The sequence below is a fragment of the Ascidia mentula genome, chromosome 6 (assembly GCF_947561715.1).
Source record: "Ascidia mentula chromosome 6, kaAscMent1.1, whole genome shotgun sequence".
Taxonomy (NCBI): Eukaryota; Metazoa; Chordata; class Ascidiacea; order Phlebobranchia; family Ascidiidae; genus Ascidia; species Ascidia mentula.
In genome coordinates this window covers 17,652,333-17,670,245 of record NC_138571.1, presented here as the reverse complement: position 1 = coordinate 17,670,245, position 17,913 = coordinate 17,652,333, and the positions used below count along the sequence as shown (strand labels likewise).

Genomic DNA, 17,913 nt, shown 5'->3' with positions numbered 1-17,913 from the left:
GCCCTGTTTTATATATTTAAAACGTTTCGTCAAGTGCTTATACCATCATCAGTTGAAACTCTCGAATCTCAAGTGGTTACGTGCTAATGTTGGCAGTGCCGTCGTCAGAAAAAGAGATAAAGTGTTTAATATATCGTTACAGATCAAGACAGAGGAACATACTTGCTATGTGTAAAGGTGGTTGCATGTTTGCACAGTGTGAGGAGTTTGTGACGAAAGATATGAAACGCTAAAATCATCTGGATGAACTGCAGTCGTTTTTGTATGTTAAATATTAAGTTTTTAAATAAGGTCACACGACTAAAAAGATAGTTCAATTGTAAACAACCAAGTTATCAAATCAACAATCGCCGAAAGAACGCTGTGGTTTCGAAATTCAGCTAACCTAAAACAGAACTCTTAAAACCCAATGTAATGATTGTGATATGAAACTATCTGCACGTTACTAATTTTTGTACATTCATATGTCGTGTAGAAAAAACACCACACTTTCGATGAATAAAAAGTGATACAAAAACAAAATGCGCAACTCAATTAAACACAAATGGACAACAAGCGGATAAATTGTAATAAAAAGGGTAGTTTCCTTTTGTAATGCATTCTTCTGTATCCGACTTGAAATAATCAGCATGTAACATTTCATGTTGTTTCTTGTTTAACTTCTGTAGGCCTACTTTCAAAATTCAGATGGCAAATATCAGCTGCATTTTGCTGCTTTTTCTAACTTGTCCAATTCTAAGCTTGTGCCAAAGAGCCAATCAGGTCATCCTGACTTGTGGAGGAAGCAACGAAGATCCGATACCAGGACCAGCGGGTCCTCCTGGAAAACGGGGTCCAAAGGGAGCTGTTGGGCCTCATGGTGTCCAGGGTCCGAAAGGTGAACCAGGTGCCAATAACACCTGGGAAGATGAATTCAGGAGATTGGAAGCAAAGATGGAAGCAATGGAAACTGAACTTAAACGTATTTAGTTTTGCTAAAGTTAAAACATTTACTTTTGTTTTGGAACTGCGTTAGTGGCACTTGGTTTAAACCTTAAGCACAAATGATTTAAGGTTATTTTTAATATATTCTATTCTTTTAACAGACGTAAACGTTTCTGTCGTGAAATTAGCATCAAAACAGGATGAATTGGAGAACAATCTTACAGTAATGTCAGGTTTGGTGAAAGTTTTTTTTTTATTATTGCAATGTTGTCGATATCAGTAAAGATGTATCTGCGTTAAAGGGACATAATTCATATTCAAACCAATGATTACGTTTCATTTTGTAGGAGATACGAATCGTGTTGTTTACGCCAGTTGCAAAGATGCGTTGCAACACGGAATGACACAGAGCGGGGTTTACAATTTATCTTCTCCTCGGCCTTACCAAGGATATTGCGACATGCAAACTGATGGTGGTGGTTGGCTAGTGAGTTCATATTTTTTTTCATTTTTTTGTTAATTGTAGAGGTTTGACAAAGAATGATTAATTTTATTAAAAAAAAGCAGGGTAATGTTATGCAAACAATGCAACCGAAACTACAAATAAAACGAAATGTCTTAAATTAATTACAGCAGGAAATACAAACGTTTTCTATAAAAGTATCTGTTTCAATTTTAATTATAACAAGCGTAGAACACTGAAACATAACGGATGCATGTAATTGCTCGATGGAAATATTAAGCGAAAATCCAGGCAAGACAATGTCAATTTTGTTTTTCTTTTTAAATTTTCAGGTTGTACAGAAAAGATATGATGGTTCAACTAATTTTTATCGGGGCTGGAGAGAATATGAAAATGGATTTGGTTCCTTGACTGGAGAGTTTTGGTTAGGTAATTCGACATTAGCAATACCCGCATTCAAATCAATTGTTTATTTTGTTTATTTACATTTTACAAACTCCCAATTAGATTTCGTTCTTTTGTGCCTCCAGCGGTAGTTTCAAACACTAACAATGGTAGATAGGCTTGTGTGTAAATGTGTTAGTATTTCCTCGTCGTCACGATTGTCATATATTGGGCTGCGCATTAGTGCAAGCACAGCTTTTTCATCTCTAAACACCAACAACATTTGTAAAAAGCATAAAAAAATAACACGTTTGTTAATTAATTAAGGCTTGGAGCTGATGCACGAACTGACAAGTTGGAAACGTCAAGAGCTCCGCGTTGACCTGCAAAATTTCGATGACACAAAGTATCATGCAAAGTACAGGTAACTACATGCGTGAGTTTGAGTGCCAAGTTTTTGAGTTCCTATTTATACCATCTTGACAGCAACTTCAGCATCGGTTCATCAGGGGAGAATTATCGTCTGACTGTTGGTGGGTACACTGGTGACGCAGGTAAGTGAGCAAACATGTTTATCTAATTACCTTCATACAAAGGAGGTTTAATAAAGTCTCTAACTCAGGGGCGCACAGCCTTTTTATTAATACCGGCCGCATCACACAGACTTTATTTTACTAACAGTCGCCAGTGAGTCCAAACTAATAATTTCGCATTTACTTATCCCTTATAGTGTAATGAAATTTTACATTTACCAATATTTCTTGCATAAAAATGAAAGATTTTATTTTGTTTTGTAACCAAAACTGAACAATTCAATAAGCCAAACATCCAAGCAAAACCTGTTAGGTTTTTTACAATGCACGGCCGACAATACAAATGTAATATAAAGCATGTTTACGGCCGCAGTGTGCGCACCCCTGCTCTAAATCGTGGGTGAGTTACAAAACTCACATGAGGATGCGTGCTAAAATATTTTGTATTATCCGGTCGCGTGCCTCCTGACAAGACTTTTTAGATCCTCATCTGTTGACCGTTTATACTTTTGAAGTAAATATACGAACCAATCACTTGTGTGGAGGTTAATAAACATTTTTTTATCATTTGTGAAAATCGCTAGCCGCCAAAACCGAAAGAATAAAATAAACGGAAAAATGTCTCCAAGATCTAAAATTTTTACGAAGTCTGAATACGCAATACTAAAAATTGGAATTAAAAAATAATGTAAAGCTGCAGACAGGGTGTGTACACGCACTGTTTCGACCTGTAAGGTCTCATCAGTGCAGCTGTTGAGTGGCACTGTGCTAGCTTTCACACTAGCAGGCACACTAGTTTCCACTTTGTGGTACCTTTCGGTCAACGTCGATCTGCAGGGTACCCTATACTAGGTACCGAACAACAACAAAAATAATGTGTTTCGCAATTATAGCGTTATTGGCACATTTGTCTATGTTACTCACAAAATGCGTTAAATCCATCTATATTAAACATTCACTTCTTTCAAATGTATGCCAGGTGATTGGCTGGTTAACATCTGAACCGCAAATTAAACTGTCAAAAATTTGCACCAATAGGTGATTGGCTGGAATATCACAATCAGATGCCATTCTCCACACATGACCGAGATCATGATTCATATGGTGTAAACTGTGCTGTTAGTGATCATGGAGCTTGGTGGTATAAGAGTTGTTATCACTCCAACCTGAACGGAAAGTATTACAAGGAGGAGACAGGAGCACTCGATTCGAACTGTTGGTTTCCGGTATCACGTAAACGTTCGGAAATGAAAATAAGACCTGTGATGTAATAAAACTGAAGATAAAACAAAAGAAATGAATGACTATTAGCGTTATTAACGAGAAATCATCGAAATTACTGGAAACATTTTTTATTCTTTATTCTTTGAAGAAATGAACAATTTATTAACCGCACATACACGTTACCACCACGATTGCATCGAATTTACAAGTGTGTTTGCTTGATGCTGTTAATATTTTGTAAATACTTTGCTTCACAAGTCATCACATATAAAATAATATACATGGAACTTTAAAACATGAAAGCTTTTGCTTTTTGTGTCATTATTCAGATAAGCGGAAGAGACTTTCGGGTCACAGTTTAGCGTTAAAGTTCATATGACATGGAAAATAACTCAAACATAAAATGGTCAGAACTTTCTACAATTTTTGGTGAAGAAAGTACCTTGATACGATCTCAAGTTTCTAAGATACAGCCGATCACACTTACGTTTAAATCGTTGCGAACGTAATCGTGCGAAAGCGAGATCATTGTTGCGTGACGTCTTACAAGGCGATTCATTCGTGCGGGAGCTTATGCGCGCAAAAGGAAAACATTGTAAACTGCTGGTTTGGTAATTTTCCATCAACAGGAGCACAAAAAGTGAATGATGAGCTAGGGAGACGAACCGTTATTGGTTTATTTATCGCGTCAATTAGTATTTATTGAAGCCCTGTCGATTTGTTCACTCCCGGCAAATGATAAGTACCGGTAATTAATTTTTTAAGGCCGACAAAGCCCGCTGAGAAAAACCCACAAAACTAAAATTTATGGATCACAGATATCTTTTCGTAGAACTACTTTTTGTCTGGCAGTGAAATTGCTTACGGGTTTGCGTAACATCTTAAAGCGCTTACATGAAAAAAGATTAGACTATGATTACATGCGTTTTTTTTTCAAAAACTGTTTGTGGCTCATGTAATGACTTTTCCTTAAATAGAATTCCTATCATATTTTTATAACTCTGCGGAAGGTAAATAGACATTCAGAAGAAAAACAGGCTCGTTTCACCAAAAGCGTGTGTCTCGAGCCGCTATTAATAAATCAATCTTAAAACAAATGGAAATTTTCGTAGTTTATGTGTTTCCATCGCGCCTCCCATTCTGCTCAACATTGAATACAATTGCGTGTTGTGTTCTATGTGCTCGGTGACGGACCCGGCACCGCGCAAAAGGAAAACATTGTAAAACTGCTGGTTTGGTAATTTTACACTAAACAAAAGCACAACAAGTGAATGATGGGTTAGGGCAGCGGTGCACAACCTGCGGCCGTAAGGCCGCATGCGGCCGTGCACATTTATATCAAAATATATGCATTGGCGGCCGTCGTTGCTTCTGAAACTTGTTTTTCTAGCGGTCTCAAGAGTTAGGCTTTTAATTAGGACCATTTCCATTTCCGCGTAATACACATTCGTTCGATGTAGCGAGTAGTAACTGGTGCAGCCACCGCAACCGAGACAAAGCGCAACAATAGGGATGGTGACGTCATAAAACATTAATAGCATATTGGTGAATTGTCAAGTACGCATGTGCAGTTGTCGAAAAGCTAAACAGTGGAATCGCTCAGTCATGTCGCTGAAACGCAAAAGGCTGTTAAAACAAGAGAAAAGGGCATTTAATCCCAAATGGGAAGTGGATTGTTTTATGATGGAGACGTGAACCTAGCGTGCAAGAACAAGGCAGTCATTGAATAATTCGACATTTCATTACATTGTAATATACGTAATTTGGCAAATGTAAATAATAAATAGTGCACATTATTTCAGATATGGAATCACTTCCATTCCTTTCTAATAATGCTCACGTCAACTTGTCGTAATTATCAGGGGTATATCGTTGAAAAAATAGTATATTCAGTGGCGGCCGTTAGCACACAGTGGTGTGTGTGATGCGGTCGGCAATAGTAAAAAGGTTGTGCACCCATGGATTACAAGAACGCATTTATATGACAGTTAATTGCTATCAGTTTTCCGCACGGTGGTAGTAATCACACAGGTAGTCACAGATTGATTTTGGCACATTATACTAATCACACGACGTAACCAGAACAGTTGCAAACGGTCGTTTCTTTTAGATTAAATACAAATGACAACGGTTTGTGACTCGTGTACGAAAACCTATTGCTTGCTATAAAAATAGCTTTCCTAATATTTTTGTTATGCCTTCGGATACAAAGATACTGCAGCTAAAAAATCGGGCCCTTTCTTCCGTAATATCTTTTGCCACGATCCATAATTCATGCTCCTTCCATGTATAGCGCTAGAATTAAACTTATTTTGCACGGTAATATATGCTTATATACCGTAGTGCACACATGTTAACAAAATAACCATAATTTCGAAAAAAAAATAGGTTAAAACAAGTTCGTTGCTATGTGCGTAAGTTCGGTAATGAATAAACAATATGAGGTGGCCATTCCAAAACCCACACACAAAAACGCAAAACTCTGTGTGATGAGGTTGTCATACCCAGGCCGTATCAACCACCGAGTCCGTCGGAGATCAACACGATTCGATTACCGCTGCACAGACAGTAAGACTGTATAGGGCGTGGAACATGACCCACTCAAACTTGCGCAGAATTTTCGATTCAAAAAGAAGACCTTTCGTCCGTCGTTAACAAACTCCTATGTTCGTGTGGTCAATCCTACATTGTTTGAGTGGGTCATGTTCTACAATCCTACATTATACTGAGCGTTCAAACGCATTTGCGAACATTTCGGGGAAAATCTTACTTATGTAGGAAACCAAGGTTTAAGTCACATAGCGATGTGGATATTGCAGCGGACAATGTCAAATTTTAACAGTCATTGCTTAACATTCCCTTTTTCCTCTTCCACTATGTGTCGCTGCTGTACTAGCATTGTCACGTGATATTACGTTTCAAATCGCAGCGCATGGCATTACAAGTTGAGTTAAGATTAGTCTGTTACGTGTTCAATTGCATTCTCTATTATCAATGCAACAAGACTATCAACACTGAGTCTCTATGAGCTATTCGCCGTGGATTGGAATTTATTCCCAAAGCCTGATAATAAAATGTTATTCGAATTAAAGTGTTTGTCATTGTAAATTCTACAGAGAGACAGTTGGAATAGACATTCGGGCAATTATTGGCCAACAGGCCTTTCGCCTCCACAGGATTTGTTGCGCCTATAGGAGCCACAGTGGTTGATCAAGCTTAGGTGCCAAGCCTTGGCTGCGATGCCAGTGAACATTTTGATAAAAAAATATATAAGAAAAAACTATTATATAAAATATTTAAATTGCATTATTTTGTTAATATTTGTTACCCTTTTTGAGTCAATCATATAGTTGTGCAGTGAGTTTAGTCTGTGACTACACATTACACATACTTCCAAGCTCCCACCGAAAAAGAGCAAGACATGCAGTTAAAATACGAGAGAGACGTGGAAAGAAGTCAAAGTTCCTTTTTCCCAAAATTCCCCCAGAAAACTTCCCGCTTCGTTGCTTTCTTGTCTGAGTATCAGAACATTGATTAGTGATTCTTAACCTTTCAACCTCATCGAAGCCCTTGGATTCTCTGCAAGGATTCGTCGAACCCACGAAAACATGCAAAAATAGCAATAATTAGAATATATAGACTTAAAACGAAACGGAATACGAATTGAAATCAATCTGACACAATTTTAGTATTTGGATACTGCGTACAAGCAAAGACATTTTCGCATGCAGGATGTTATGTTTTTTTGTTTACCGAAACCAGAATACAATGGTGTTGAAGATGGGTCGGGGAGAGATGACTAAAGTCCAAGATTTTAAATTCGCATAATATTCCATAGGGGTCATCACCATACGTGGCCAGATATGGTCGCTCTATAAAGCATACTTATCCTAACCACGGGAATGTGTTTTGATTGCATCACAGCACGAAAAAATATGTTTTGGAACAACCTCTTCTGCACAACAGACGCGGTTGTCTGCGGAGTTTTTCGCGCACCGTCTGAAGCGACAGCGGGATTCATACACTAAGTGCGATTTAAAACACCTTGACCCTCTGTGTCGTAAAATCGTTGATAGGACAAATTGTTGTTACGTTTAACTTTAAAATCAATAAAATAATCATGTACAGAGCGTTACTCAAAACAAATGCATTATTTAGTTTGCTATTACTTTTGGACCAGAAAATGACCAGGTTTGTGGCTCTGATGCACCAGATTTATTTAAACAAACGTTTTCAAAATAACAAAAAAATAATTATTGCGTCATTGTAAACAGTAATAATCATCTATTAATCTATTTCTGGTATTTTTTTACCAAACACTGAATGTATAAATAAAAGTATTTTAACCACCTAAAATTCATCATAACAAAGCAAATACCATGCGAAAACAATCTTCCGAGCATTGCGGTTGACAGAAAAGTCAAATCAGATTTAACACCGGTCGCTTGAAGCCAGAAAATCACGCCTTCACGGCATGGCGCCGGCTCGTATGAACGCCCGGTCATTTGCCGCGATATCGAAAACCGCACCGCCAGCCACTAATGTTGTACGTGTGTGATGAATGTTTACGTCAGCCATGACTACGAACGATTTTCAAATTCACGCAAGTGCCCAGCAATTACCATCTTAGCTCATGCGAGTGAAAGTATTCAATGGTTACAATCCAACCTCCTCGTGCCAACTTAACTTGCGAAACTGTTTAAGAGAAAAATGTGAACACATTTGCTTCAAAAATATAGAGCGTAACCTTTCGGGGAAAATCTTGCACATATACGAAACCAAGGTATAAGTCATGTAGCGATGTGGATATTGCAGCGGACAATGACAAGTTTTAGCAGTCATTGAGTGACATTTCCATTTTTTCTCTTCCGCTATGTGGCGCTGGTGCTCTAGCAATGTCACGTGATCTTACGTTTCAAATCGCAGTGCATGGCATTACAAGTTGAGTTAAGATCAGTCTGTTACGTGTTCAATTGCATTCTCTATTATCACTGTATCAAGACTATCAACACTGAGTCTCTATAAGCTATTCGCCGAGGATTGAAATTTATTCCCAAAAGCCCGATAATTAACTGTTATTCGAAGTGTTTGTCATTGTAAATTCAACAGAGAGACAATTGGAATAGACATTTGGGCAATTATTAGCCAACAGGCCTTTCGCCACCATAGGATTTGTTGCGCCTACAGTTCCCACAGTGGCTGATCAAGCTTAGGTGCCAAGCCTTGGCTGCGATGCCAGTGAACATTTAAAAAAAAAATATATAAGAAAAAACTATTATATAAAGTATTTAAATTGCATTGTTTTGTTTATATTTGTTACCCTATGATTTGGCAACATTTGAGTCAATCATATAGTTGTGCAGTGAGTTTAGTCTGTGACCACACATTACGCATACTTCCAAGCTCGCACCGAAAAAGAGCAAGACATGCAGCTAAAATAAAAGAGAGAGAGACGTAGAAAGAAGTCAACGTTCTTTTTTCTCAATCTTCCTTCAGAAAACGCCCAGCTTCGTCTTCCAATATAAAAATGCCATGGAAATTCGAACTCAAACCAACGCTTTCATTTGCACGGTTTATTATGTAGCAATCTGCAGCAATTACTATTACGTGTTACACCCAGGGTTATTATCGTCAACGTAAGCATGTTGCTTTTAGATGTCGACATTTCTAATGCATTTCACACTTCGTCCGATCTTGAAGATATATTAATTCGTCAGAATGATTGGACTTTTCTGAAGGTGGTCCATCAGAAATCGTTTACCACCGCGCCATGTCACTGATAATCCGTAATTGTTGAAGAAATAGACCCGTTAGGACGCAAAACCTAAACAAAAAACAAGTACGCAAGTCCAAAGGAAACACGTGTCTTGGAAAAGGGCATAGATTTATTTTCAAAAACACTACTTGTGGAAATATGCACAAATTCTAGAAATAAGCATGGTATGGAAACCCTCTTTATACCTGACACCAAATCACAGCTACGTCTCATAACACAAGAAATTTGCCATCCAGACAAACTCCAAACTCTGTTTCGTTTCGCATTATCAGAACTTAAATATTTGGGAAATCTTTTGTGGAACTTTCATTCTCACGCAATGCCCAAGTTCAAATAACTTGATCTGTTTGATGATTCACATAAATATGGCAATGTCACTATACAATGACACTCTTCTGTTTTGTGCGCCCTTTCATTGGTAAAGGAAATTACATGAAACTTGCACGTAAGAAGCGATTTCCCCCGTAGAGACACCGGAAGTGTTTTTTGTGCTGATGCATCGTCATATCTACCAAACCAAAATGTTGTTTTATTTTTTGTGAGGCATTAAATTCAGTTACCATTATGCAGTTTCCGTGTTTATCCATTGCATTGATACGAAGAACGTTGGTTCGATGGAATCACATTGCGCCTTTTGCCGATGTCTTTCACATTATTTCCCAGGTTTGATTGCCGATACCAGTCCTGATTGCATCCTGTACGAGTGGTTTTGACGTATCTGTTGCTTCGCTTGCACACACATTTTAATTACCAAGGTTTGACCTTCTCTATAGCTCCTGAGAGAAACTTCTTATGACTTTGGTAATGAACCCAAAGGTTCCCAGCAATATTTCCACAAATGCGTGACGGTTTCGAAAAATATTTCCATGTGTATTGTCTGTTGCTGTGTAAAATGTGAACATATCTACTTTACAAAATATTGAGCGTAACTTTTCGGGGAAAATATTAAACATATACGAAACTAAGGTCTAAGTCATATAGCGATGTGGATATAGCAGCGGACAATGACAAGTTTTAACAGTCATTTCGTGACATTCCCTTTTTCCTCTTCCACTATGTGTCGCTGTTGCTCTAGCATAGTCACGTGATCTTACGTTTCAAATCGCAGTGCATGGCATTACAAGTTGAGTTAAGATCAGTCTGTTACATGTTCAATTGCATTCTCTATTATCATTGTGACAAGGCCATCAATACTGACACTCCATAAGCCATTCGCCGGGGCTTGGAATTTATTCCCAAAAGCCTGATAATAAACTGTTATTCGAATTAATGTATTTGCCATTGTGAATTCTACAGAGAGACATTCAGGCAATTATTAGCCAACAGGCCCAAAAGACCCATTGCGCCTATAGGGGCCACAGTGGCTGATCAAGCTTGGGTGCCAAGCCTTGGCTGCGATGCCAGTGAACATTCGTTTGAAAGAGATAGAAGAAAAAACTAATAATCAAAAAAATTTAAATTCCATCATTTTGTTAATATTTGTTACCTTTTTATTTGGCAACATTTGAGTCAATCATATAGTTGTGCAGTGAGTTTAGTCTGTGACTACACATTACACATACTCCCAAGCTCGCACCGAAAAAGACCAAGACATGCAGCTCAAATACGAGACAGACGTAGAAAGAAGTCGATGTTCCTTTTTCCCAAAATTCCCTCTGAAAACTTCCCGCTTCGTTGCTTTCTTGTCTGAGTATCAGAACCTTAATTAGTGGTTCTTAACCTTTCAACCTCATCGAACTCCTTCGATTCTCTGCAAGGATTCGTCGAACCCCCGAAAACATGCAAAAATAGCAATAATTAGAATATATAGACTTAAAACGAAACGGAATACGAACTGAAATCACTCTGACACAATTTTAGTGAATTTAGGTTACAGCGTACAAGCAAAGACATTTTCGCATGCAGGATGTTATGTTTTTTCGTTTACCGCAACTAGAATGCAATGGTGTTGAAGATGGGTCGGGGAGATATGACTAAAGCCCGAGACTTTGAATTCGCATACGTGGCCAGATATGGTCGCTCTATAAAGCATATTTATCCCAGCCACGGGAATGTGTTTTAAATGCACTACAGCACGAAAAAATATGTTTTGGAACGCCCTCTTCTGCACAACAGACGCGGTTGTTCGCGGATTATTTTCGCACCGTCTGAAGCGACAGCGGGATTCATACCCGAAGTACGGTTTAAATAACCAAAACACCTTGACCTCTGTATCGAAAAATCGTTGATAGGACAAATTGTTGTTAACGTTTAACTTCAAAATCAATAAAATAATCATGTACAGAGCGTGACTCAAAAAAAAATGCATTATTTAGTTCGCTATTACTTTTGGATCAGAAAATGACCAGGTTTGTGGCTCTGATGCACCAGATTTATTTAAACAAACGTTTTCAAAATAACAAAAAAATAATTATTGCGTCATTGCGAACAATAATAATCATCTATTAATTAATTTCTGGTATTTTTTTACCAAACACTCAATGTATAAATAAAAGTACTTTAAACCACCTAAAATTCATCATAACAAACCAAATACCACGCGAAAACAATCTTCCGAGCATTGCGGTTGACGGAAAAGTTAAATCAGATTTAACTCCGCCGTCAGTCGCTGCAAGGGAGAAAATCACGTCTTCACGGCAGGCGCCGACACGTATGAACGTCCGGCAGTTTGCCGCGATATCGAAAACCGCACCGCCAGTAACTAATGTTGTATGTGTGTGATGAATGTTTACGACAGCCATGACTACGAACGATTTTCAAATTCACGCAAGTGCCCAGCAATTACTATCTTTACTCATGCGAGTGAAAGTATTCAATGGCTACAATCCAACCTCCTCGTGCCAACTTAACTTGCGAAACTATTTAAGAGATAAATGTGACTGAAACGTTCGCTGATTTTTGTAAATCATTGGAGCTTCGTCGAACCCCTGAAACGTCGGAATCGAACCCCTGGGGTTTGATGTAACCAAGATTAAGAACCACTGACCTAAATATTTGGGAAATCTTTTGTGGAACTTTCATTCTTACGCAATGCCCAAGTTCAAATAAATTGATCTGTTTGATACTTCACATATATATGGCAATGTCACAATTCCAAATGACGGTTCCCAGCAATGTTTTGACAAGTACTTGACGGTTGCCTGCACTATTTCCACAAATACCTGACGGTTCCCAGCAATGTTTTGACAAGTACTTGACGGTTGCCTGCACTATTTCCACAAATACCTGACGGTTCCCAGCTATATTTCCACAATTACGCGACGGTTCCCAGCCATATTTCCACAATTACATGACGGTTCCCTGCAAAATGTTCACAATTAAATGACGGTTTCCAGCAATATTTACGCAAATACCTGACGGTTCCCAGCAATGTTTACGCAAATACCTGACGGTTCCCAGCAAACTGAAATAACATTCAAGTATAAAGGCGCCAGAAAACTTGAAATATTGTTGCAGATTTAGGTAAGATTCTGAGAATAAAGAGACTGGCCCGTACTGTTAAACACTTTGCCCTGTTTTATATATTTAAAACGTTTCGTCAAGTGCTTATACCATTATCAGTTGAAACTCTCGAATCTCAAGTGGTTACGTGCTAATGTTGGCAGTGCCGTCGCCAGAAAAAGAGATAGAGTGTTTAATATATCGTTGCAGATCAAGACAGAGGGACATACTTGCTATGTGTAAAGGTGGTTGTATGTTTGCACAGTGTGAGGAGTTTGTGACGAAAGATACGAAACGCTAAAATCATCTGGATGAACTGCAGTCGTTTTTGTATGTTAAATATTAAGTTTTTAAATTAGGTCACAGGACTAAAAAGATAGTTCAATTGCAAACGACCAAGTTATCAAATCAACAACCGCCAAAAGAACGCTGTGGTTTCGAAATTCAGCTAACCTAAAACAGAACTCTTAAAACCCAATGTAATGATTGTGATGTGAAACTATCTGCACGTTACTAACTTTTGTATATTCATATGTCGTGTAGAAAAAACACCACATTTTCGATGAATAAAAAGTAAATCAAAAATGAAATGAGCAACTCAATTAAAGACAAATGAACAACAAACGGATAAAATGTAATAAAAAGGGTAGTTTCCTTTTATAAAGCATATTGCTGCGTCCGACTTGACATGATCAGCATGTAACATTTCATGATGTTTCTTGTTTAACTTCTGTAGGCCTACTTTCAAAATGCAGATGGCAAATATCAGCTGCATTCTGCTGCTTTTTCTAACTTGTCCAATTCTAAGCTTGTGCCAAAGAGCGAATCAGGTCATCCTGACTTGTGGAGGAAGCAACGAAGATCCGATACCAGGACCAGCGGGTCCTCCTGGAAAACGGGGTCCAAAGGGAGCTGTTGGGCCTCGTGGTGTCCAGGGCCCGAAAGGAGAGCCCGGTGCCAATAACACCTGGGAAGACGAATTTAGGAGATTGGAAGCAAAGATGGAAGCAATGGAAACAAAACTTCAAGTTAATACAGGTATTTGTGGCATGAAGTTTGTAATATCGTATTTTTTTATTAATTAAATCGTGTTGCTTTTGTTTTGAGAATCTGTTTCTCACTTAAAATTGACAAGTTGCAAAGATGCACTGGACAAGGGTTTTAACAGGAGCGGAATATATTTCTTCACTAACCCTGTTTACTATCAAGGATATTGTGACATGGAAACGGACGGTGGTGGTTGGCTCGTGAGTTAAATCATTTCTTGTTCATTGACATTGACAAAGGAAAACTTTATTTGAATGAACATGGTAATGTTATGCAAACACATTAAAAAGGCACCGAAGCTCAAATAAAACGGGATGCTGTTGCAACTTATATGCCAAAATTTAGCCTCGAGTCGGGTCTTCACAATATTATTGATGATCAATGGGAAATCCTATTTAATTAACGCGTTTGACATAAGATCGCACGTGAGTTCTAATTGTTGTGTTTTCCTAACCTGACTTAAATTGAAACTTGATGCAAACATTCCTTCAAAATTTATTTACCATGAACAATTTTGAATACGAAATTAACATAACTATATCAACGCCAAACTGAGTGAATTTATGCCCAAACGCTCAGACAGAATTGAACAGAACCGAATCACACAACCAATGAACTGAGGTGCCTCGGCCCGCCTCAGCTAAACGCACACGGAAAGTTACATTATTTAAATCGGAGAGAAACATGTGATCGAAGTGTTGTGAAAAGAAGGACGATCAAAGAAATCAAAGGTCAGCGGACATTGAAGAAAGGTCGGTTACTGAAAGACTATAAAGGACAGTCACATGGGAAAACTTAAAGTCTCTAAGCGACCAAATCACTTAACATTAATTTGACGCCAAACACCTGCTAAACCATTTTACACAAGGGACAAAAAAAGACACAAATCACATGAATGAACAGATGTTGCTATCGCTACACTCTAAATGAAACACGCTTGACAAGACGACCTAAAAATACCATTACCCAAAACCCAGTGGAAAGAAATTCCGAACAATGACAAACTGGCCATGCATCAATGCAACCGTTGACATGAAGCATAAATTATCCCACAGATGCCCTAAATCAAATTATACAAAAAAGGCGTTTTCTATTGTTTTTTCTGCCAAATTTCAACATTAGGTCACGAAAAATCTACAACAACTATACCTTACCAAGTGTATTGCGACATGATAAATGAAGGCGGTGAGCCGATGGAAATATCAAACAAAAACGCACTTACTGACAAAACAAAACGTCAATTAGGTTTGAAATTCCTGTTGCTGCCAGGCATATTGCAATTTAAAAATGTACTGCTGTACTTTTATGCCAGAAGAGCAGTACATTTTAAAAATGTCAATTAGGCTTGTTTTAAATTTTCAGGTTGTACAGAAAAGATTTGATGGTTCAACTGATTTCTACCGGGACTGGAGAGAATATGAAAATGGATTTGGTTCCTTGACTGGAGAGTTTTGGTTAGGTAATTCGACATTAGCAATACCCGCATTCAAATCAATTGTGTATTTTGTTTACTTCAGATTTTACCAACTCCCAATTAGGTTCCTTCTTTGGCGCCTCCAATGGTAGTTTCAAACACTAGTAATGGTAGACGGGCTTGTGTGTAAATATGTTAGTATTTCCTCGTCGTCACGATTGTCTATCTTGGGCTGCGCATTAGCGCAAGCAAAGCTTTTTCATCTTCAAACACCAACAACGTTTGCAAAAGCAAAAACGAATCAAACTTAATGTTTGTTGATTAATTAAGGCTTGCAGCTGATGCACGAACTTACAAGTTGAAAACTTCAAGAGCTCCGCGTTGACCTGCAAAATTTCGATAACACAAAGCATTATGCAAAGTACAGGTAACTACATGCGTGCGTTTGAGTGCCAAGTTTTTGAGTTCCTATTTGTACCATCTTCACAGCAACTTCAGCATCGGTTCATCAGGGGAGAATTACCGTCTGACTGTTGGTGGGTACACTGGTGACGCAGGTAAGTGAGCAAACATGTTTAACTAATTAGCTTGATACAAAGGAGGTTTAATAGACTCTCTAACTCAGGGGCGCACAACCTTTTTATTAATACCGGCCGCATCACACGAACTTTATTTTACCAACAGTCGCCAGTGAGTCCCAACTGACAATTACGCATTTAATTATGTCGTGAAGTGTAAAGAAATATTTCTTACGTAAAAATGAAAGATTTTATTCTGTTTTTTTAACAAAGACTGACCAATTCAACAAGCCAAACATCCAAGAAAAACCTGTTAAATTCTTTACAATGCACGACCGACAATACAAATGTAACATTAAGCATGTGTACGGCCGCGGTGTGTGCACCCCTGCTCTAAATTGTGGGTGAGTTACAAAACTCACATGAGGATGCGTGCTAAATATTTTATACTATTCGGTCGCGTGCCTCCTGACAAGACTTTTTAGATCCATCTGGTGACCGTTTATATCCTACAAAAAACTGCGATGTCCTTTTCGAGCGTTATGGCTTGTATTGGTCAAATAAAGAAATATTTTACGCGTGCCATTTTCCAATTATTGCCGTGCTGAATTTACTCGTATTTCCTTTTTTTATGCAAGACTTTTTTTCCATGATAATCCGCATACTTTTGAAGTAAATATACGAGCCAATCACTTGTGTGGAGGTTAATAAATATTTTTTTATGATTTGTGAAATTCGCTAGCCGCCAAAATCGAAAGTTTAAAATAAATAGAAAAAATGTCTCCAAGAACTAAAATTTTTACGAAGTCTGAATACGCAATACTAAAAAATCGGAATTAAAAAATAATGTATTTCGAAATTATAGCGTTATTGGCACATTTGTCTGTGTTACTCACAAAATGCGTTAAATCTATATATATTAAACATTCACTGCTCTCAATTATATGCAAGGTGATTAGCTGGTTAACATCTGAACCGCAAACTAAACTGTTAAAATTTGCACCAATAGTTGATCGGCTGGAATATCACAATCAGAGGCCATTCTCCACACATGACCGAGATCATGATTCAGATGGTGGAAACTGTGCTGTTAGATATCATGGAGCTTGGTGGTATGGGGATTGTCATTACTCCAACCTGAACGGAAAGTATTACAAGGAGGAGACAAGCGCAGGCGATTCGAATAAGTGGCGTCCGGTATCACGTGAACGTTCGGAAATGAAAATAAGACCTGTGATGTAATAAAACTGAAGATAAACCAAAACAAATAAATGGAATTATTTGCGTGATTTAATAAAAACAAAAGAAATTGTCTTAAGTTATATCCTTGTGCAAATTCAGAAGAAGTAACAATATATTACCCGCATATACTTATTACCACCACGATCGCACCGAATTCACAAGTGTGTTTTCTTGATGCTGTGAATATTTTGTAAATACTTTGCTTCACAAATCATCACCTATAAAATAATAAACATGGAACTTTAAAACATGAAACCTTTTGCTTGTTGTGTCATTATTCAGATAAGCGGAAAAGACCTCCGGATCACGGTATAGCGTTAAAGTGCATATGACATGAAAAATTAAAATAAAATATGACGGTCAGAACTTTCCACAATTTTTAGTGAAAAAAGAAGCTTGATACGGTCATAGGTTTCTAAGATACCGCCGATCACACTGACCTTTAAACCGTTGCGGCGAAAGCGAAAATATTGTTGCGTGAAGTCATACAAGGCGATTCATTCGTGCGGGAGCTGCCAGCGAGGCTTATGCGCACAAAAGGAAAAAATGGAACACAGAATAATGGAGCCGAGAAAATCCCACAAAACTAAGATTTATGGAACACAGATATCTTGTCGCAGAACTACTTTTTGCCTGGCAGTAGCTTTGCCTACGGGCTTGCGGAACATCTTAAATGATTCCATTAATTTATCCGAATAAATTCGTGGTGCTAAACAATCGCTTTCCGTCACAACTTAATAAAACGATGAGGTACTTCACTGGTGATTGTTCAAGTTTATTATCGCAACAAAATTCACCGCAATTTTTTCAAATTCTGCATTATGCGTTATGTCAAAACCTGTTTGTGACTCGTGTACGAAACCAACCACTGGCCATAAAATACGAAGTTGGGCACTAAACCAACATCATACATTTTCCCAGTGTTGTGATCATAACACATAAAATAT

The 17,913-nt window shown here is 38.0% G+C and overlaps 1 pseudogene; it reads left to right on the top strand.

The window, feature by feature from the left end:
* The first annotated feature begins 687 nt into the window (after nt 1-687).
* Nucleotides 688-16,966, top strand: LOC145907344 (uncharacterized; annotated as a pseudogene).
* The last annotated feature ends 947 nt before the right edge of the window (nt 16,967-17,913 follow it).